General features: G+C 37.8%; 1 protein-coding gene across 3 annotated transcripts in view; it reads left to right on the forward strand.

Moving 5' to 3' along the window:
• Nucleotides 1-23,849, forward strand: part of RAF1 (Raf-1 proto-oncogene, serine/threonine kinase) — a 61,148-nt gene that overhangs the window by 12,058 nt on the left and 25,241 nt on the right. The window contains exon 1 of one of the 3 annotated variants that reach the window (XM_074312965.1): nt 22,547-22,669. The exons of the other annotated variants lie outside the window; for them this stretch is intronic. The gene's annotated coding sequence lies outside the window, so the exon portion shown is untranslated. Of the gene's footprint in view, nt 1-22,546; nt 22,670-23,849 lie in introns of those variants that run through there. 3 annotated transcript variants of the gene reach the window in all.

The following is a 23,849-nucleotide window of genomic DNA, read 5'->3' on the forward strand; positions in this document are numbered from 1 at the left end:
CTAAACAAGGTCTTTCACAGTTGATCTGTACTTTGGAACCAGGGGCTTAATTTTTGGAACACAGCAGCATAGTGGTTAAGTGTTTTAGGCTTTGAACTCAGAAGAATTCCTGATTATTGTAAAAATAGAACCATCATTGTTTGTAAAACAAATGGTAATCGGTAACATTTACTATATCAGGCTAACACTATGTGCTTCCCATATATTATTTAATCCTCACATGTTAATAAAACATGCCAAGTACAGGAGAAAGACATACAAGTAAGTCTTAAATTTAGATGTCAGTAAGGAAAAGGCTATTTAAAAATACAGGCATCTTACTTAGTGTGTCATTTATGAGTGTGCCAGACATAGGCTTTTAAAGCTCTTGCTACCAGTTCCTCCTCTGCTTGCAAACCAAGGAGAAACTCAGGGCAGCTAGGTAATATTACAACAGAATTTTAACTGAAGGGCAGTGCCTCGGTTATTTTGATGTATAGAAATTCTTTTATATTGACTAATATTCAGAATTAGTGAGGCATGGTTTGTAGTTCAGTCTTCTAATTACATGCAGATTTTATTTTATTTAACCTGTATTACCAACTCTGGGGAGAAAATTTGTTTTTTTTTAATTTTTTTGTTTAAGATTTTGCCCTTTCCTTCTTTTTTGTTTGCATTCTTTTATGATGCCTTTACCCATCACTTTATTTGTTGAATAAGTGAATGAACCTTTCTGAATCACTTCATTTTAGTCTTTTGTATATTGGAAACTGCGGAGTTTTTCTTTTTTTAAAGATTTTATTGGGGAAGAGGAACAGGACTTTATTGGGGAACAGTGTACTTCCAGGACTTTTTCCCAAGTCAAGTTGTTGTCCTTTCAATCTTAGTTGTGGAGGGCGCAGCTCAGCTCCAGGTCCAGTTGCCGTTTTCTAGTTGTAGGGGGCGCTGCCCACCATCCCTTGTGGGAGTCCAGCTGGCAACCTTGTGGTTGAGAGGACATGCTCCAACCAACTGAGCCATCCGGGAGCTCAGCGGCAGCTCAGCTCAAGGTGCTGTGTTCAATCTTAGTTGCAGGGGGCGCAGCCCACCATCCCTTGTGGGACTCCGAGGAATTGAACTGGCAACCTTGTGGTTGAGAGCCCACTGGCCCATGTGGGATTCGAACCGGCAGCCTTCGGAGTTAGGAGCATGGAGTTCTAACTGCCTGAGCCACTGGGCCGGCCCCGGAGTTTTTCTTTTAATCTAATCTAGAAATATTTTTATTTCATGGATGAGTGAAGCCCACTTACAATTATTAATATAGCAAATAAGCTGTGTAAATTGGAGATTATTTTGTTAAATATGCTTTTTACATGAGTATGTCTTTTTTTTTTTTTTTAAAGACTTTATTGGGGAAAGGGAACAGGACTTTATTGGGGAACAGTGTGTATTTTTCCAGGATTTTTTCCAAGTTGTTGTCCTTTCAATCTTAGTTGTGGAGGGTGCTGTTCAGCTTCAAGTTGTTGTCCTTTCAGTCTTAGTTGTGGAGGGCGCAGCTCAGCTCCAGGTCCAGTAGCGGTTGCTAGTTGCAGGGGGCACAGCCCACCATCCCTTGCGGGACTCGAGGAATTGAACTGGCAGCCTTGTGGTTGAGAGCCCACTGGCCCATGTGGGAATCAAACCGGCAGCCTTCGGAGTTAGGAGCACAGAGCTCCAACCGCCTGAGCCACTGGGCCGGCCCTGGGGAGAAAATTTTTGGAATGAGGATAAAAAAGAATGGCTTTAAAGAAATTTATAGAATCTTCATTGTATTTGTCTTAAATCCTTATCCATTTACTCCAGATTATAAGAATTAGCTTTCTGAATAAAAGATTATATTTTTGATACACCCTTTATTCTTTATCATTCAATGGATAAGAAAGGAAGGCCAAGTTAGAAAAAGCATTAGGAATACCAGGATAGTGAATTTAAATTGTTTAGAAGTGAAGTAAACATTACTTAAATACGAAGAAAAATTAAAGTTATAATGTATAGGACATGGTATATATTTTCCTTTCCTCCACATACAGGTCTGATGCATTACTTATAAATAACATTTATTTCAAAGTACCATAATAGTAACAACACATAATTAAATCAGTATGTTATAATACAGCTGTAATTTAATGAGAACTTAATTTTTATTTGTTTTGCTTCTCTTAAATTGTTACTAAATCCTTTGAACTTCATATTTTCTTCATCTAAAAAAGTAGTAGGAATAGTACCTGCTTTAGCCTGTTTACTTTTAACAGTCCTGTGAGGAGAGCTGTAAAGGTCTGTAAAATTATAAGTTCTCTTGACTGAAGTAAACTTTCTGAAATCAATCTCAATTACACAGAATGCATTGCTAACATTCTCAGAAACGAGGTTTTAGGTAGATTGAGTCTCTTAAAACCTCTTGACTCTCTTAGGCAGAAGTTTTAGGACTTTTTGGTTCTTGTACATTGAACTCCTGAAAAGCTTCCTGGGTTAATCAGGATTGCTGTAATTGATTTTTCTTACCATGGTCCAAAGGAATCTAACCCCACTTTCAGGAGAGAAGCTGTGTGACTGAAGAATCAATGATAAATATTGAGTGAGTGCCCTAGTGTGGGCTTTATCTCCAGAAATTGGTATAGTAGCATTTCCAGTCATCAAACATTTATGCCTCAGATTAAGCTTTAAAGTTTAAAGCATAGGACTCCAATCACTTAAAATTATACACTAAGTATTGCTAGTTACATTTTCATAATTGTAGACTTATCAGATTTGACTTGTCCTGAGGCTACTTAATAGTATTTTGTATGTGTGCTGCTCCCTAATAGTTGTGCACCTTAAACATAGTCTTGCTTTCAGAACATTTTAATAGCATTTGGTAAACTCAAAAAGCAAAACAAGACCCTTGTAGGGTCTTTGAAAAGTTTGTCTTCTAATCTATACTTTATTAATCTGGCATTATTTATTCATTTTTAGAAATGCCTCTGAGTATAGCAATTCACTGAAATTATTGCTAGAGCTCACGCACAGTGTGAGAAGGCTGAAATGAATGTGTTGAATTAAAAATGCCTTTATCACAACTCGATGTTCTGGATTTTGAGCATCAGAATAAATTACAGAAGCATCCTTGGTAAAGATCACTTTGAACAGCTTATTAGGAATTGTGCTAGGAGATAACTTGATTTCTTTTAAATTTTTTAACAAGTAAGTTTTCACAAACATAGTGTGGCTTCTATATTTACTACCTTTTTACTTTGTTCCATCCTTAACATGTTTACATACCTGAGTGTTCCTACGTGCTATAACCGGTTTCTCAGCCACATGGTGCTTTTGTGTAGATTGGGGCCTGAGGATTGTGGGAACAGTTCTCAGAACTCTGCAGGCTCTCTGGAAATACATACAGTATAGCCTTTTGCCTTAGCCAACAGTATGCCTGCCACTTTGCTGATGCCTTGGGGTTGAGTGGTAGGTACTCTGCTCTTAAGGGCATTTGCTTTGTTGCCTGAGGACAGAAGTGCAGTATTATAAATGGCACTTGTACCATGCCGTACCAATGTTTAGACTTAAAAAAGATAATTCTTGAAAGTGTAAGGAGATGAAAATCACTGGCCTCCTGCTTCTACTCTCTTCAGAGCTTTCTGCTTAGCATATAGCAAAAAACTCATTGGCTGTAATGGTGCGTGTTGTTCATGGAAACCCTCAGGAATGTATTCCTGGTTTTTAAAAAATAGGAGTTTGCTGTAAAAGTTGAATTTTTCTTAACTGTGTATTTTTTAATTATTCAAGAAGAGGTTTGAGAAATTTATGTTGCACCATAGAAATCAGCTCATTAATGGTGGCCTATAAAACTTGTGGACATGCAGCAGTCCCTTGTTGATCTTCATTGAGAAATTCGCTTCATGTTTTACTAAAATGGAGAATTATTCTTAGGGCAGCGACATTATGGCCAATGGAGTTTGGCGCATAGCAAATACAGAGAAAGAAGTGACTACTATTCAGTCACAGAATCATTTGCAAACATAATGTGAAAATATAGCAGATCTTCCACTATTTAGCTTTTGCACATCCTGGAAATTGCTGGAAACAGTAACAACATTTTAAACTTGTTTTACTGAATCACTCCTGTTTATCACTTAATTTTACTGTTACTCCTAATGATTTATTTATTTTACCCCTTAACTATTAACTATTTACTCCTTAATCTTAGGGAATGTCTGGTTGGTTTCATGGTTGACAAATTATGTACACAAGAATATTTTAAATTAACACCCAAGAATCTAAACTATAACTAGCTTTGTTTGGTAGTGCTTAGGAAAGCATTCTTGTTCTGGGACGTGTACCCAAAATATTTGGGAATTATTGTATTTCCTGTAAACTGAATGATTTACGCCTTCCCCCAATATGAAATTCTTCTTTCTACATATTCTTTTGCATTCTACATCCTTTTGCATTCTTGCATGTTTAAAAAAACATTACATTTCTTAGTAGGGGCACTGTGGTTTAAAACCACTTTATTTTCAGCAGTGTATATTTAGGACAAATTGGGTATATGTGTAGGTGGAAAATGTTTACAGTTTAGTGTGACAGATCAGGTGAACAAGAATGGTGCTTGGTTTTATTAAAAAAAAAACAAAAAACAAAAACCAAAAAAACCAACCTATGAAGGGAAATGCCAAACAATACTAGTAAATCAAACTTTGGAAATAACTCCAGCACAGAATTCCATAATGGCTTCAATTGGGTGTTACCAGGTGGTTTTGTCTAGAATCTGTCTGATGAGCTGTTATCTAGGACTTCACTGTCTGCCACTCAACAATTGTGTTGTGATTCTGCAGTTGTACAATCCCCCAGTTAGTGTTCTCATTCTAGAGTGTAGTCCCGCAGCAGAGTGTGGTTGCGAAACGACTGCGCTGATGAGTTCTGTCAGAACTCAGCACTCACTGGGCCCGATGGCAGCATTTGTTATTCAGGAAGTGTCTCGAGGACCCATTGTATGCTAGACACCATTAAAGGTGGTGGGGCTGTGAGGGTGAAATGAGTTCAGCTTCTTGGAGCATCTATCTAGTGGGGAGGTAGGCCCTGACCACTGAGTAGGCAGGTAACTAATACAATTTCTAAGTATTGTATTAGATGGTGTCAAGTATTAATGAAAACCGTAAAGCTGAATAAAGAGAAAAGAGTGATGGGTTGGGGCAGAGATACTTGAGCAGGATGGTGCAGGAGGTCCCCTTGGAGGAGTGACATTTGAGTGGAAACATAAGAAGTGAGCAAGCAGTAAGAAAGCCAGTATGACAGAAATAAAGTGAGCAAGGGAGGAGGGTAGAAAGTAAGGTGGAAAAGGGAGATAGATAGAGGCCAGGTCATCATGTGGCCTTGTAGGTCATAAAGAATTTGGGTTTTATTTTGACAGTAATGGGGAACCGATGGAGGATTTTAGGAGGTGAACAATGTGACTAGATTTGTCTTTTAAGATGACTCTAGAGAATAGATTTAGAGGGATTGAGAGTGGACACAGTGACACTTGGAGTGTAATGTAGGTCTGAAGATGATGGTGGCTTAAGTTAGATTGGCGGGGGTTAGGTTAAAGTGGTGGATTTTGAAGGAGGAACAGGACATGGTGCATGAGTACATGTGGTGAGTGAGGGAAAGAAAGGGATTGAGGATGAGGTCTTGGTGACCTTGTTGTGCTGACAAGCCCTGTCACGATAGCATCAGTAGTGGGAATAGAGCAATTATGTATTAATAGCCATTGTGGATTAAGTGCCCACGATGGGTCAGGCATTGAGTTTTGCATTCTTTGTAGTTTTTCATTTACTTCTCACAACAGCCTCTTAAATATAGTGCTCGTTTTACAGATGAAGAAATTAAGGCTTCAGTATGATTTTCCCAGGTCCACACAGCCAAGAAGGTTATTCAACTACAGGTCTCTCTGACTTCAAAGCACATGCTCACTTTATTTAGTCATTTAACAACTACTTGCCAAATATTCTTCTAGGAGTTCAGTTTACAGAGGTTAAAGCCAAGTCACTGCGCTCATGGAGTTTAAAAAAATCTTTATTTTGTATTTTACAAAAGAAATCTTAACCATAACCAAAAAGAAATCTTAACCATATTTTTACAAAAGAAATCTTAACCATAACACAAGTACCTAAATGTAAATAAATAAAATTTTGAGTTAAAAAATTAAAACGAAAGATTTTTTCCCCTGAAAGTTTGGGCCAAAAATGTGGGTGCGCATTATACACGGCAAAATACATTATGTACAATGACAGTCAGAAGTGGCTCTGGCAACCCAAGTGTAAAGTGTCTGAAGAATACAAAGGAGACACAGAACTCGGTTGTCTGTTACATTCATTATCATTACTGTTTTTGAAACTTTTCCAGTAAATACTAGAGAAGATTAAATGCCTGAAAGTTCTTTGAAGTCATGTTTTATCTTAAATCTTTGGTTCTTGAATTTTACTTCATAATAGGTATATTATAAAAATATTTAAGAACGTTAGTTACCTTAGTAACCCCCCTCACTAAGTCTGAGTAAAACTGTTGGATGTAACGAATTATTCCAGAATTTATATTGTCAGTAAACAGAACTTACTCATTATAGTACTGTGTTTCCCCGAAAAGAAGACCTCGCGGGACCATCAGCTCTAATGTATCTTTTGGAGCAAAAATTAATATAAGACCCAGTATTATATTATATTAATTATATTATACTATATTATAATAGTATGTAAGACCCGGTCTTATTTTGCTATAAGACCGGGTCTTACACGATATTATAATATAGTATAATTATAATAGTCTTATATTAACATTTGCTCCAAAAGACACATTAGAGCTGAGTGTCCGACTAGGTCTTATTTTCAGGGAAACACAGTATCTAAGAGTCTCTATTCAGTTTCTGGGAGTTCTTGAATTTACTGAAGTTCTCAGAAGTGGAAGGTCTCAAGTTAACCTTCATACCCACCACTAAATGATGCTCTGGTTCTGTAAACTTACTAGTGAGTGTAATACACTTCAAAACAAAACAAAACAAAAATGGGTAATTTCAGCTTCACACCTGAAGAATTTGTAATAGATACAATTTTTACTAATTTTCAAAATTCTTTTCATGTGCCAGACTCTTAGGTACATTGCGTACATTATCTTATTCATTCTTCACTGGGATTCAGTAATGTTTGTACTGTCATTATTATTATCTTAATTTTATAGCTGAGGAACCTGAGCCTGAGGGAGTTTAAACGTAAGTTGTCCAAGTTTAGACAGCCTATAAGCAGTGAGGTTGGATTTCAAACCCAGTACTACCTCTCTTCTTACTCATTAAACCATTTTGCTTAAGTAACTGATAGAACGTGTTCTGTATAGCCCCCAGGATGTAGTAATAAGTAGTCTTACGGTTGCGGCTGCTGTTCATTTACTTAGCAGATATTTTTTTTGAGCAACTACCCTTCATACCTTTAGTTCTTAAGGATAGAAATGTTTTTTCTTAGGACCCTTAGATGCAAAGAACAGAATCCATTTCAAACTACATTACATATAATAGTGAATCTTCGATACTGGGGTATGGAGTAGGAAAAGTTCCAGGATTTATGAGAGAGAGAAACCAGGAATTAGAAAGTTCAGAAACCCAGATAGCTCCCGCCAAATTACTGCATACCTTTCCCTCCCAACAGCTTAATTGAGATATAAATCACGTACCATGCAATTCATCCATTTAAAGTATATACGTCAGTGTTGTTTTCTTCTAGTATATTAAGAGTTGTGCAACCATCACTACAATCAATTTGAGAACATTTTCATCACTCCCAAAAAGAAACCCCTTAGCTATAACCCTCCAAACCTTCTTACCCACCTAGCCCTAGACAACCACTAATCTACTTCCTATCTCTATAGACTTGCCTATTTTGGACTTTTATATGAATGGAATCATGTAATATATAAACTTTTGTGAGTGGCTCCTCTCACTTAGCATGTTTTCAAGGTTTAGCCATGTTGTAGCATGTATCAGTACATCACTCATTTTTATGAACAAGTAATATTGCATTTCCATTGTTTGGATCTACCACATTTTGTTTATTCATTAGTTGATGGGCATTTGGGGTGTTTCCCCTTTTGGCTGTTAGGAATAATGCTGCTATGAACTTTCTAAGGTCCTAAGGTTCTAATAACCTGCGAGTCAACCCTGAAGTCCTGTAATTCCAGTCTGCAGGTACGAGAGAACCCCGATGTTTTTCATGGCTCTGAGCAGGCTTTTGGAGGGTAAAAGAATAATTTTATTAGGTTTTATTTGGAAATATTGAAAGTAACCAGGGGAACCAGAGGATCTTTTTTGTTTTGAGTCCACAAGGGTCCGGAGACTCCAAAGTTGGGAGTAGGACTGATCTAGTCCTACCCACCTCGTTTTTAAGCTGAAGCCCCGTAGTCCAGGGAGGTACAGGGGCCTCTCAGCGCCTCCAAATTTAGCATCAGTGACTTTGATAGTATTTTGACTTATAAGGATCAACGTGCTATTTTGTTTTAATGACATGGTAGAATTAGGCAACTGTAAACATTCTTTTGAAAAATTTATTGTGGTAAAATATACATAACAAATTTACCATCTTAACAACCATTTTTAAGTGTACAGTTGAGTAGCATTAAGTACATTCACACTATTGTAACCATCACCACCATCCATCTCCAGAACCTTTTCATCTTCCCAGACTGAAACTCTACCCGTTTAACTCCCCTCTCCTACTCTCCCTCCTGCCCTTGGCAGCTACCATTCTACTTTGTCTATGAATTTGAACATTTTAGTTGTGTCAATGTAAGTCATACAATATTTGCCCTTTTGTAACTGGCTTATTTCACTTAGGATAATATCCTTAGGTTTGTCTATGGTGTAGCATTATCAGAATCTCCTTTTTTAAAAAAAAAAAAAAAGATTTATTGGGGAATATTGGGGCACAGTGTGTTTCTCCAGGGCCCATCAGCTCCAAGTCGTCCCTCAATCTAGTTGTGGAGGGCGCAGCTCAGCTCCAAGTCCAGTCACCGTTTTCCATCTTAGTTGCAGGGGCGCAGCCCACCATCCCATGCAGGAATTGAACTGGCAACCTTGTTGCTGAGAGCTCGTGCTCTAACCAACTGAGCCATCCGGCCGCCCCTCCGGAATCCCAGTGGCATGTCGCCGTCTCCAGTCCAGCTGTGGAGGGCACAGCTCACTGGCCCATGTGGGAATCGAACCGGCAACCCTATTGTTAAGAGCTCGCACTCTTAACCAACTGAGCCATGCAGCCACCCCAGAACCTCCTTTTTAAGGATGAATAATATTCCCTTATACATGTATAGCACATTTTATTGTCAATTCATTGTTTGTTAGACACTTGAGTTGTTTCCTTTTAGCTAATAATGGTGCTATGAACACGGGTGTGCAAATATTTTTTGTGTAACTACTTTCAGTTCTTTGGGGTCTATATCCAGAAGTGGACTTGCTGGATCGCATGGTAATTCTGTTTTTAATTTTTTGAGGAACTGCCATATTGTTTGCTATAGCCATTACACCATTTTACATTCCCACCAGCAATCCACAAGAGTTCCAATTTCTCCACATTGTTTTTTGTTTTGTTTTTTAATTTTTATTGAGGAATATTGGGGAACAGTGTGTTTTTCCAGGATGTCAAGGCGTTTTTCAATCTAGTTGTGGAGGGCGCAGCTCACTGGCCCATGTGGGACTGGAACCTGCAACCTTGATGTTAATGAGCACCTCGCTCTAACCACTGAGCCAACCGGCCGCCCACCAGTGGCTCAGCTCCAAGCTCAAGCCATTGCTTCTCACTGGTCCCTGTGGGAATTGAACTGGCGACCTTGGTGTTATGAGCAACGCACTCTAACCACTGAGCAAACCGGCCGCCTCATTTCTCCACATTCTTGCCAACACTTCTTTTCTTTTTTTGATAACAGTCACCTAATGGGAGTGAAGTGATATCATTGTGGTTTTCATTTTCATTTCCCTGATGATTAGTGTGATGTTGAGCACCTTTTCATGTTCTTACTGTTTCTGTGTCTTTGGAAAAATGGAGATCAAATACTTTTCCTATTTTTAAATTGGGTTGTCTTTTTTATTAAGAGTTCTTTTTTCTATATTCTATAGAATACATTCTAGATGGAAGTCCCTTATCAGATATATAATTTGCAAATATTTCCTCCCATTCTTTAGTTGTGTTTTTACTTTCTTGATGGTGTCATTTGAAGCATGCTTTAATTTTGATGAAGTCCAATTTATGTTTTTTTTCTTTTGTTGCTTGTTGTGCTTTTGGTGTTATTAAGAAGCCACTGCCAAATTCAAGATCATGAAGATTTAATCCAGTGTTTTCTTTTAAATGTTTTATAGTTTTTTTTAGTTTTAGCTCTTACATTTGGGTCTTGACCCATTGGGTTAATTTTTGTATATGCTGTGAAGTAGGGGTCCAGCTTCATTCTTTTGCATGTGTGTATCCAGTTGTCTTAGCAGATGTTCCTTTGATACCACCAGACGTTATGTGTATCTCAGGTTTCATGATTGCTTTGTCCTTCAGTCATTGAGGCAGTTTCAGTTAGTGCCCAAGCAGGCTAATAGTCTCTCAAATGGTGTGTGTTGGTTGACAGCATCTTGGAATTTTCATGTCTAAAATCGCAGTGGTCACCGCTGGGAAGCGCTCGTGGGCTTTTCCCATAAGCTTCAGTCTGTGTGAGGACCGGGTGGCAGACACTTCCAAAATCATGTGTGAGCGGGGGTCATAAGGGCCCAAAGGCACTAAGGGAGATACTACTACCTTTTGTAGTTCAGACATGGCCTGCTTTTGTTCAGGTCCCCACTCAAATGTAGCGTCCTTTCTGGTAATCTTAGAGATGAGAGCTAGCAGGATTCCCAGATGTGGAATATTCATTCTCCAAAATCCAAATCAACCAGCCAAATACTGTTCTTGTTTAGTACTAGGGGTGGGCAGCCACAGCAGTTTATTTTTAGTTGATTGTGGAGTATCCCGAGTGGTTCCAGCTCAGGTCATTCCTAAGAATTTGACTGCATGGCTCTTTGCTGGATTTATTAACCAGCCCTGCTTTGTGATGTGCATCACCATTGCATTCAGATCAGTCCTAGCTTGCACTTTGGTTTCTAATATCATAATGTCGTCAATATAGTGTATTATTACACTTGAGATGTGCATCAAGTTCAAATCCCTTCTGACCAAATTATGACAATAAGCGGGTGAGTTCAGATAACCCTATGGCAGCATAGTAAAAATAAATCGGGGTCCTTCCCAAAGTGAAGGCAAATTGTGGTTGGCTCTTTTCCAAGATTGAGATGGAGAAGCACTTGCAAGGTTCGACACTGAGTACCAGCTTCTGTTAGCCTTCTGTATTTTCTGTGTGGTCGGGACCATGTCCGGAACTGCTGAGGCTATGGGCAGGACAACTTATTTAAGCCTCAAGAGTCTACTGTTAGTCTCCATGAGCCATCTGCCTTTTTCACAGGCTACACAGGGCTATTTACCAAGCAGAGTCATTGGTTGCAGCACTCCAGCTTCTAGCATGTCATTAATTAAAGTGGGACTCTCTTTTTATTCACCAGGTATTCTATAGTGCTTTAAGTTAACCACGTGTGTGGGCTCCGGCAGTTCTAGTGGTTCCCATTTAGCATACCCAATTAAAACGGGCCTGAGGGCAGACTTGCATACCTTGTTTTACAATATTATTAGGTGGGGGAAGCAATCCCCAGTCAGACATAATATCTATCCCAATAATGCATTTAGGTATAGGAGATGGGACCACCTCACACAAAATCTGTTCAAATCCCCCAATTTTCCAATAAACTTTTAATTCCATAAACTCTTACATTACTAATGTAATTTCATCAAGAGGTTTTGGTTTTACAGTGCATTGTGCCTCTGTATCATGGAGTCTCAGAAAAGTTTCTTTTCCCTCTGGCCATTTTACCCACTATGTTTCCCCGAAAATAAGACCGAGCCGGACTGTCATCTCTAACACGTCTTTTGGAGCAAAAATGAATGTAAGACCCGGTCCTAATATAAGACGGGGTCTATAATATATAATATAATATAATATAATATAATATAATATAATATAATAAATATAATATAATACAGTATAATACTGGTCTTATTTTAATATAAGACCTGGTCTTATATTAATTTTTGCGCCAAAAGACGCATTAGAGCTGATGGTCTGGCTAGGTCTTATTTTCGGGGAAACAGGGTGCATATGTGCATATGGCCTTGGGTCCCTGGCTGGGGAGGGGACAGAAGACCCTGGCCTTGATTAATCTTCCTGACCATCTCCCCAGGGGATTCCTAATCAGATTCCTCATCTTACTGCGGTAAATAGAGTGGACTGGTTTGGGTCCCTTTAATGTGGGGGATCCCACTGGTCCTCGCAGTCTCTGGTCAGGCTGCATCTACACCTTTGTTTCAGCTCCGTCAGTGTCTGCTTTATTCATTTCAGTTTTCAGTAACCATCGGAAGACTTCCACTCTGCCGGAAGACTTCCACTCTGCCGGCTCTGTCAGTGGTTTTGAGTTTGAAATCTGTTCTTTTTTATTAAAAAGGGAGATTAGGAAGTGTTAATTAAAGATGCCAGACTGAGACCTTTTCCTTATCATAATCTTTAACTGATTGATTCAGTGTTATTTGATGTCTTGTTCTCAAATCTCCTAATCATTTTGTAAACCATGAATAATATATGGGCCCATGCTTTGGGAAATTCTGTGCTGCTAGACTGGTCGAGTTGTTCGACCACCTAGAATATTTCAGGAGCCAGCACAGGTCTTACATCCCCCTCCACAAGGAAGAGTGTCATTAAAGGTTATATAGGATCATGAAAAACTTTTAAAATGTGAGCTGTTTCCTTTTCTTTCTGTTCTCCCTCTCCTCCCTTCCTTTCTGAAGAAAAGCAAAAGCCATTACGTAGGTGAGTATAATTGGTAGTAGTTTCAGATTGCTAGAAAGGGCCACAATATTATGGATTCCGGTCCCTGATGCCCACTTCTCATCTAAGTATTTCCCTTCCCTGGCATCCTGGGGATTTTGTTTTCTTCTTTCCTGTGTTAATGCCCTATTCTCTATATTCCAAGTCTTTCTCTTTCTTGATTTACTCTTATTCATGTAACACATTCCCTGAGAAAGAGATCATGAAGGGTAAAATTTTTGTAGCTATGAATGTCAGAAAATATCTCCCTACTACCTTCATTGACAGTTTTACTGATTAATCTAAGTTGGAGATAATTTTCCTTCAGAATTTAGAAGGCTTTGCTCCATTCTAGTTTCCAGTATTGAGAAATTTGAAGTCATTCTGATTCGTGGTCCTCAGTATTTTTTTCTTTAGACTCTTCTGGGTCCTCCATTATTAGAAAATTGAATGTTATAAGCATTCGATGGGTTGTGTTAACTCTAGTTAATCTGACAGCTCAAATCAACCAGTTGGGTTCTTTACATGTTAGATAGAGGCTTTCCTAAAATGTCGGCTAATCCATGGCAGTCTGCTTGTTTTTGAGAGGATAAGATTAAAGAGCTGATTAGAATCTCTCAGTGCTTGGGTTAAGCTCAACTTTGAGCTTCATTGTACAGTAGGAAAACTCATGTCAGTTTCTTTGAGCCTGGTTGCCCAGCGATGGAAGAAAGAGGCTGTTGGTCTCTGCATTCAAACATTCAGTTAGCATAGTTTTTAGAATGGCATCCACGCTCTAAACTGTACCCTAGAGACCTTTTTTAGAATGTTTTTATTTGGGAGTATTGGGGAACAGTATGTTTTTCAAGGACCCATCAGATCCAGGTCAAGTTGTTGTTTTCAATCTAGTTGTGGAGGGTGCAGCTCACTGGCCCATGTGGGAATCAAACCTGTGACTTTGGTGTTATAAGCACTGCGCTCTAACCACTGAGCAAACCGGCCACCCCTAGAGACCTTCTGTTTTACCTTTTCAGGAATAAAAGGTATTGGGCCTTCTTATTAGAAGCATTTCAGAGAGCTCTTGGGAACTAGGCTGCTGAGTTATACTTTTCTTTGAAGGAGTATAAAAAACACAAAATTATCTTACTCAACACATAATCTGATGGAGAGCTGTCTGAATATGAAATTCTTATGCAAGTTACACCCACTGGTGTTGCCTTTATCAGTGTGTATCTCTACACTTTCTAAACGTTTAGAACGCTTCGTTACTTCTAAGAAGATGAAGTAGCAGTACGACCTGCCTTTTCTGGGTTAAATTTACCAACCCGCCCCCCATCCACCCGAAAAAATAATCAGAAAAAAAAGTGACTAATTGCTTCAGACAAGAAGCTTATCTTAAGGACAAAACTTCACCCAAGTCCAATTTAAACGTTAAAAACATGACAGTAGCAGCATTCACACATAATTCTTACCTTTTCACCCAGTAATCCCACGCCTAGGGTGTTAAGCAAAATACCTATATTCCTGAAGGTGTTTAGTTCAGGGTCTCTGTTAGGATAAATAAGGTATACCACTGTTTGTAAGAGGTGTTCTGATTCCAGAGGTTTTAAAATTTGAAGGAAAAAAGTGTGTCTTAAAATAGGTAAGAATAAATTAAATCCCACACAACATTGATTACACAAATAATGATCAAATATTTAAAATTAAATTGGAAGAATAATGTAGCATGGGATTTGGACTGAGAATGCGATTGTGCGTACATATGGACAAAGATTAAGGCCACAACTAGCCCCGAAGAAATCATTGCCAAATAGCAAAAGGTCTGCAGCTCAGCCGGCAGGACTGATTGGCCCCCTTCATGTGAATTAGAATCCCCTTCCTCCAGGCCGATGGTGGTGAGTACTAGGGACGTAACTTCTTAGCAAGTGAAGCATTGGCTGAATGTCTGACCTGTCTCATTTCCTATGCTGGGTGTCCTTATGTAAGGCAGAAGTTATAACGATATCATTCACAGTGTCAGCCACAGTGCTTAAGTGCCTTGCAAACACTGAACAATTTTCATTAACAACTCAATGAGGTATTCCTTTTTTTACAGTTAGTTAATTCTTCAGCCCAGACATCCTCTGAACTCCATAATTATATATCTATTGTCTGTGTAGTTTATTTGCAATATAGTGGCTATATCCTTTTAGGACCTAAGGCAGATTGTGTCTCCTCTGCTCTAAAAACTTTCCATGGCTTCCCGTTTCACTCAGTAAAAGGAGAAGTCCTTATATTGACCAACAAGATAGTATGTTATCTGCATTGTCCCCTCTCCCCCCAACTGTACTCTCACTGCACTGACCTCGGTGGTCTCTTTGCTGTTCCTTGTATATGGGACACTCCTGCTCAAGGATTTTTTCACTGGCTGTTTTCCGAGCTCTCTGCGAGTCAGACTCCCTGACTTCCAAGTCTTGGCTTAGCTGTTACCTCCTCACTGAGGCTCCCCTGATCTCACTATATAAATTGCAACCTGCCTCCCTTCTTCCAGCACTTCTCTATGACTCACTATTGTATTATATAATTTACTCTATTGTGTGTCTCCACTAGAAAATAAGCTTCTTCTGAAATCAGGGCTCTTTATCTCTATTTCACTGAGGTAATCCAAGTATCGAGAACAGTGCCTGATACACAGTAGGTACTCAATAATGTTTATTGCATGAATAATTGAGATAATTGGTGTGGGGGAAGTTAAGCAATTAAGCAAAAGGCCACACAGCTAATAAAAGGTGGAGGTAGATTTTGAACTGATATCCACGTAATTTTGCTTTTAATACTAGAAGATGATATCCAAAAAAATGTGTTAGGATGAGTAAGATTATGGGTAACTTTTTCCCTTTATCCTTCTCCACAATTTAATTCTTAGGTCATATTTTTATTTTTTTCAAGAAGAAAAAGACAAATAGTTTAATAGAAAATCGAGCCAAGGACAAGAACAGACAATTTACAAATAGCCAAAAAACATGGAGACATATCCAACATTACTAGAGTTAAGTAAAAATCAAATTAATGAGTTAGTATTTATTACCATTAGATTGACAAAAGTTTAAATGACTGATATCGTCTTGGTAAAGTGTGAGCACCAAATTGTTATTACCAGTAATCTCCTGTAGGTAGTAGAAACAATAAGTTCATATACATATTTAAATTTTTAAGTGATGGGATTATCAATGTTTTCAGATGTAGCTAAATAAAAAGCAAAACTCTCAGAAGGAAGAAGCAACTGTACCAAGCCTAAATACTATGCTAAAACTAAAATTCCAAAACTATTTTGAGCTTATATCCTATTTTAAATAAAAGTATAATTTTTAAAAAGGTACCAGACGAAGGAAAGAACCAAATTGTCAGGAAGCTAGTGCAGGCAGCCACAAGGTTGAAATCTGGTACCTCATCTGAGCAATAGCTTGTCCCACAAATGCACTGATCTTATCTGTCTTAAGAATAAAGAATGATGGTGTGATAAAACTTTGGTAAAACTTGTGAGTGCTTTTGACCTCAGATGTTCTGTCAGTAATCTTGGTTCTCTATCTTTCTGTGTAACCTTGGACAATTTTATTTAACTTTTTTGGTCCTCAGTTTCCTCCAAAATCAAAACAATAGTCTTTCTCATAGAGTTGTTGGGAAGATTAAATGAGACACTGTATGTAAAGAACTGAAACTTACTATGTACATACTGAAATGTAAAGAACTCAGTATTATCATTGTTGCTGCTTAGTTGGTACAGAATTTTAAGAAATTTATTTTTTGATGAATGGGTCTTGTTGCCTAATGAGTTTTGGCAGGGGTCAAAATAGAGAGCAACCAATATTGTTATTGTTTAGGTAGCCAAACAGTCTTTGTTAAATGTTTGTGTTTTTTTATGGGTGCTTTCTTGTGGTTATATATTATATCGCAAAATAGCCATTTTCCTTAATTTATATACATTTTAATATTTAATGTATAGTGGATCCTACAACTACCACCCCATTGGTTTTTTGAGTAATGCCTGTGGGTCACTTGTCGTGCTAAGTTCTGAGAGAACAGAGAACAAAGAAGGCTTGTACTCCATCCTTAAGGAGCTTAGAGCAGGCAGGGAGGCAGACATGTAAATAAATAATTATGATACAAGGTGGGAAGTGCTCTTAATATATATGTGAATAGTATAAATATGAAAAAGAGGAGGGAGTAGTAAATTATGAATAGGGAGCAAAGAGGGGAGGCTTTATGAGGGGGAATTTCAGGTGCTTTACTTGAAGAACATCCCAGAGGACCCAAAGCCTCAAGAGACGCACACAGTATTCTATCGAGGGACTGCCCTCAGAGAATGACTTTAGAAACCCACTTTGTACATTTTAAGATGTTTGTACTACATGCAAAGACTGGATCTCTCAAACCATCTAGAAGAGAAAGTAAAAAAGGTTGCAAGACTAGATGAGTCTTGGTTGTGTATAATTTGGAGAAGGCTTTAAACTGGGGAGGGAATCTATGTTAAGTTCAGTGAAAGAGAGTTAACACCACACTCTTCATTTGGTATTTTATTTGAAAGCAGAAAAGAACATCATCTCAGCAGGCAGGAAACAGAGGGCCTCACAGCACCAAAGATCTTTATAAGAAGTGGTAAATGAGAAAGTAGAGGAAAGGCTATTGAGAGAGAGAGAGAGAGAGAGAGAAAGGGAGAAATGTTAGAACTCAACATAGGGCAAAAATAATTTAGTAAATGAGACTATATAGTGTGAGAACCATAGTATGTAAATTCCAGCCTTAAAAATGTCACATTAAGTTAGTGAATCATGTAGCCCACTCAGTGCTGGAGAATGGTCTCAGGTTACTGTCAGCATATCCAGTAAAGTAGATAGCTTCATAGTAAATTTGAATGATGAATAAGGTCACAAAATAATGGTACCTGAGAAAAGAATGAAAACTTAATATACTAAGTTTTTGAGTCCACATAGCAATGAAATACATGAAACTGGAAGAATTAACAGAAAGTAGGGGAAATGACTTATTTTTTAAATGTAACATAAGGTGGAATTAGCACACATGGAGAGGGTTCATTGGTAGAACTAATAAAGACACTTGAAGACTAGATGGATCCTTAATAAAAGCCATTATTCAAGTGCAGGAAGATGTATTTTGTGTGGATAAATGCCTTTGGAAATCCGTACAAGTTCTGGAGATTCTGGGCTTTAGAATTACATCTGTAGTTTTCAAACTTAGTAGTGATCAACACGAAGACATACGTGTGTGTGCACCTCAATCAAAGATTTCTCGAAATACTAACCTGTACTATGTGAGATACATTCTGCTCTATCTAATTTAAGAGAGCTGGTCATATAACTCACCAGAATGATTTCCTGACCACTAGTGGGTCATACCCCATAATTTGAAAAATGCTGAGTTATATACTCTAGGAAAGAAAGAGACTTGAGTTTTTTTAAGTCTCTTCTCTGAAGATGCTGTCTATTAAAAAGAGAGTACCGCCTCTGTCCTTGTCTGAAACCATTTTAGTTACAGCACAGAGCGGGCCCAAAGAAGGCAGCTGAAATGGATCTCCAAGTAGAGCCTGTCGGATTGCTCAGGGGCTTGGCCTTTGACTCTTTGTTGAGTCCCCTTGCTGCATAATTCAGGGCTATGTGTCTTTCTAGTATGGTTATTTTTTTCTCCTAAACTTAGTACTATTTAGAATTTATAAACCATCTTTTAAGTTAGATCTAGAAACTTGGATATATCTCTAACTTTCTGAAAAGGAATATTCACATAGAGAATAAATGAGGTTGAGAATGTGACAAGACCTATTATAATAAAAATGGACGTTTTGTATAGAAAGATAAAGCTTTGAAAAGAGTTTATACTTTAAAAATCTTGAATTACGTGCCTTAAGTGAACATATCTTCAAACTCCAGTATGGCAGAATGAAGCATGAAGCCAGTAAAAGGTAATTTTTTTTGTTGTTGAACCAGTGGAATCTACCATCCTAAGAAATAATGTAGGCTAAAAATAATAGATTCAGAGAAATTTAGGTAAACTCATGATTGACAGAGTAGGATGACTGCAAAAAGCTAAGCTATGTAGCAGTTAATGAGTTGTCCCCCTTTTCTGTCATAAAATACCCACACCCTGGTGCCTTTCAGAGACTGACTTTGTGACTAGGCGCATCGTGGCAGTTCTTTGATGGAACAGTAGCCAAAATGGAGGAAGCAGAGTAGGGGAGGTCTAGGCTTTTTGATTTCTGAGGTGTTCTGTGATGCTGGGGTGGGTTGGGGGAGGGGAACTGGAATGCAGAAGGAAGCCGCTTGGAACTGGCTGAACCTGAATTCTAGAATAGGCTAGAAGAATTCATAGTAAATTGTAGACACCCTAAGTAATTTATGGACTTTCGTTATCACAATAAATGAAATTATGAATATGCTGTGTCTGTTCCAGTAAAAGGTAAATGTTTAGTCTGTAGAATACAAATTCTCAGGCTGTTTCACCAAATAAATGTTTAAAGTCAGGGAGCTTTTGTAATAATAAAGCTACGCATTTGTATATATGAAGAGAGTTACCTACAAAAAAATTATTTTTTATGATGGGACTTTTGCAGTTGGATTCCATGTCAACTTTTTGTTACCAAGTTATCTTCTAGTGGAATATTTAACAATCTTTTTTTTAAGCAACACTTTTTAATGTAAGGGTTGAATACCAAGAATTACTTTATGAACATTTTAAATTGATCTTTTTTGATGTTTGATTTACTTTTGATACTACACAACTTGTATAGTCCTTTAAAGTATTTTAAAATGTATTAGTCACAGGTGACGTTGGCCCCCTTCTTACATCCTGGAAAATAATTTACAGTTTTAGCAGTGCTGTTCAATAGTTTTTGTATTTAAATATAAATATTATTTAAACCTTAAAACTTTTTAAAAAGTTTGCTCAGGCAAAACAAAGTAGGATTCTTCATAGCTTTAGATAGTAGTTTTTCTAGACAAAAATGTCTAGATAAATATTGTTTAAATTAGACCTTTAGCCAATGTGTTGGAGCAGCACCCTTTCCTCGGAGGTCTTGTTTTTGTAAACCAGCCGTGCTTTAAGTTTTTCTGGTTTAGTTCCACGACTTTGACTCGGAAGTAATTCACAGTTTATTGGTATTACAAACAATGCTGCAGTAAATACTCCTGTGTGTTTTTGTAGGGTTAGTTTTTTTTTTTTTTTTCCTGTAGGATAGATTGTCAAATAGTACCGGTGAATTTAAATGTGAATTTAAATCTTTAAATAATTAATAGACATTATTAAGTTGTGAGATTGTTACAGTTTATACTCTTACCACAAGTAACAGCTTTCTTGTCAAATGCTTGTGATGGATGTTTTCAGTCTTTTAAATTTTATAAATCTAATATTAAAAAATTGTATTTCATTTTTAAAATTCTTATGTCTCCAGTATATGCACACATGTGTTTATGGCCTTTGTGTTTCTATTCTGTGAATTTAATTCCCTGTGGCATTTTTCATCTTTTCCTTATTAATTCTCAGGAGTTCTTTGTATACCAGGAATAGCAGTCCTTTGTAGGGAGATACATATGTCTTTTTAAAAATGATTGATTTCTTCTAACCCAGTTAATTTCTCTATTTTTTGATTCAGAGCACTTAATCAACAGATCAGAGGGGAGAGACCACAATACTAGAGCTAGATTTACATTTATGTTACATTTAAGACTACTAGTATCAATGGGGCCTCTGAATGTTTCCATTTAAGATTGAAGTATGTTACTGCTGTATGCTTTTTAGGAGATGCTTCTTTCTTGTTTTCAGGTGAGTTACTCTATGGTAAATTGCTTAAGGAATACCCTTGCACAGCTTCCTATGATGAACAGGTTAAGGTGCACGCATCAGCCCTGGGGCAGCTGGCAGGGCCCCTGGCCTTACTGGGCTTGCTGCTTACCTCAGCGTGCTTTGCCTTAAGCTATCATTTTGTATGAGTGATGTGAGAAAGGTTGGAAGCACTGACTTAGCAGCTTCTTAGCTTGTACGTGGTCTTGATATAGCATAGAAAAATAAAAATTATGAATGATAACTAATCTAAAACTTGTTAAAGTGGATTTGCTTTTATTTTGTCACTTTTAAAGTTATTGTGGTATGTTCTCTACTAAGCACCAACACATTTTTAAAGGGCCTACAAGATTTAGAATTCATCATAAAATAACTACATCCTTAGATTTAAGCTACATTTAAGTTTTGTAAGGGGCTCTTTAGCCAGTAGATTATATAATACAGTCTTCCTCCACAATTAAATCCAGAATGCAGTTTGTCTTTTGCTGAATGGTAGATACTTTTTTTAAAGGTGTACTATCAATTGGAGATGTAATTCACATTTGCTAGTCCTTGACAGGTCTTTTCTATTAAAAAAAGGTACAGTTTTGCAGCATTCTTGTTCCTAATTTAATGCATTTAATAAATAGTTGCATGCCTTCATGTTCCAGGTACTGTATTTAGGACTAAGAACATAGCAGTGAACAAGACTGGCAGTCTTGACCTCAGGATGCTGAAGGAAGGGTGGGGACTGACCAAAATCTGTAAACAGCCTGACATAGTAGTAAGTGCCGTGAAGAAAAGAAGACAGGATTGTTTGATGGGCTGAGCTTGGGGTCTTCTGGCTAAGGTGGCTAGGGGAAAACGTCTCTAAAGATATCTTTTAGGTGAAGACCTTGATGGGTAAAAGGCAACTTGCTTGTTTCTGGAGGTTTCAACCTTCCAGATGAAGAGAACGAGAAGTTCGAAAGTCCTGAGGTGTGAAGCTTGGCATGTTCAGAAAGAAGTTTAGCTTTTATTCTGAGTCTTAACTAGAAGGGGACACGTTGAGTTGCGTTTTTAAAATTGTGGTGGCTGCTTTATATCTATAGATCATAGGAGCCACCTCATTTCAGGCTAGTGAGATGCTCGGATGAGTTCTCTCTCCCCTTCCCCCCTCTCTCCTTCCCTCCCTCCCCTCATTTTTGGTCTCATCTGGTTGTGGTCTCATCTGGTTGCGGTCTCATCTGGTTGCGGTCTCATCTGGTTACAGACGTCTTCATTTCTTCCTTTGTAGTTGGTAAAAAAAGATCTAGGGAAAATGGAAACTGTGGATGCCCCTAAAAAGTGACCTCCTGGTAACTGAGGGATGGAGTTAGGAGTGTGTCGGGGCTCAGGTGTAAGTACCAGAGGCGGATGCAGTGTGTCATGACCTGCCACTTTGACAGTCGTGGGGTCTTGTCCCACCTCCCCTTACAGAAATAAAACGGGCTCATACAAGTTTACAGTGTAATAGTAAATTATCAGAAGCAAGAGGTAAATAGTTAATATGTAAAAAGTAAAAATTGCTTACAATTCTGCTGAAATAATCACTAATACTTGTTCTAGATTTTCTCACCTTTTTATAATTCTAGATATTCCTCTTTCTAGATTAATATAAAAAGGTTCAAACTATGTCTTTCAGTTTTGTTTATGTTGCACAGCCTTTTCCATCTTGTTCACCCAAATCTGCTTCATTTATCACGGATATTAACATTTAGGACTCTGGGGTGAGGTATCTGGTCTTTTTTTCAAGTTTTCAAGGATATAAACAATGCTGTAAACTTGTATCTTTATACACTGCCTTATATTTCTGTAGGGTACATTCCTAGAGAGAATCGAAGTGATGGACCATCAATCTTTAAGAACATTTCAAAATTTTAATAGTTATTACCATATTCTCCTTCAAAAAAGTTGTGCCAAGACCGAGAGTAATGCCATGTTGTGATCTTGAGTAAGTTTTTAAACCTTTGGTTTCCTCAGTTGTCTGCTAAGAATAGTTAATATCTGTCATCCCCTCTTGATTCAGGCATGTGATGTGAGAAAGAGCTTTGCATATAATGGGTATTCAGACAGAAGCTTCTGGTTGAAAACAAGAGGTTTGAATTAAATGGTCTTTAATTCTAGGCCATTTCAGTTGTGACTGAATGATTTCAAGTGTTAGTATTGTATATGAAAAGGTAAGGGCTCTGGAGTCAAAGTTGAAGGTTTTGAATCTCAGCTATGACACTTAAAGCTGTGTGAGAATTTTCTTAACTGTAAAGTGGGGATGTAATTCCTGCCTAGAGTATCATCATTCTGAGGATTAGCTTGGATAATGAGTGGGATGTATATAGTCTATACGGCCTCATAATAGTAGCACCCAGAAAATGGTAGCTGTTGTTAATAAGACAAGTTTCTAAAAGGTGGGATTTCCTGTCAACTTCACCCTTTTCTAAAGGAGGAAACAAATCTCTCACGTCTGCATGGTTGCTAAGTTCCAGGCACTGCCAGGGCACTGTGTGTCCTCACTGCAGACGGTCTGACTTACTGTCATTGTGTGACTATCTATGGACTTCTACTGCAGTTTTCTTGTTGCCCAATTAAAAACATTGGGTTATTTTTGGTTATGTGACTGTCTCTGCTCACTTCTGTTTATAAGCTTTGTTTTTGCACTCTGAACTCTGGTGGAAAGTTCATGGACTTTAAATTTAAACAGATATAGAATCTGGTTATTTTGCCTATCACTTTGGTGTTCGTAGGCAAATAGTATGGTTTTTCTGTGCCTTATTTGTTTAAAAAATGAAGGGTGGATGAAGGGATTTAAAATCTTTGGAGTCTTAAATTAAATGAGATAATTTATATATAAAGTGCCTAATACAGGTCCTAGAAGTACTAATTTCTTTTCCTTGAAGGCAGAAGACTGGCTTATGCTTTTAAAAAAAATTCTCATAGTACAAACATGTGAACTCATACTCAAGGGTAGTTGCTCATACTTGATATACAATAATCAAAGAAGAGAAATTCAGTTGAAAAAGTATTAGACTAAAAGTCAGGAGACCTGGGCTCATGTGACAGGTTGGTTTTTAACTGATGATATAACCCTTGATCTCCAGTCCCCACTTTGCTAATTTTTCAGTTGTCTATGAAATATT

Source organism: Rhinolophus sinicus, linkage group LG10 (genome assembly GCF_036562045.2).
Source record: "Rhinolophus sinicus isolate RSC01 linkage group LG10, ASM3656204v1, whole genome shotgun sequence".
Lineage (NCBI taxonomy): Eukaryota > Metazoa > Chordata > Mammalia > Chiroptera > Rhinolophidae > Rhinolophus > Rhinolophus sinicus.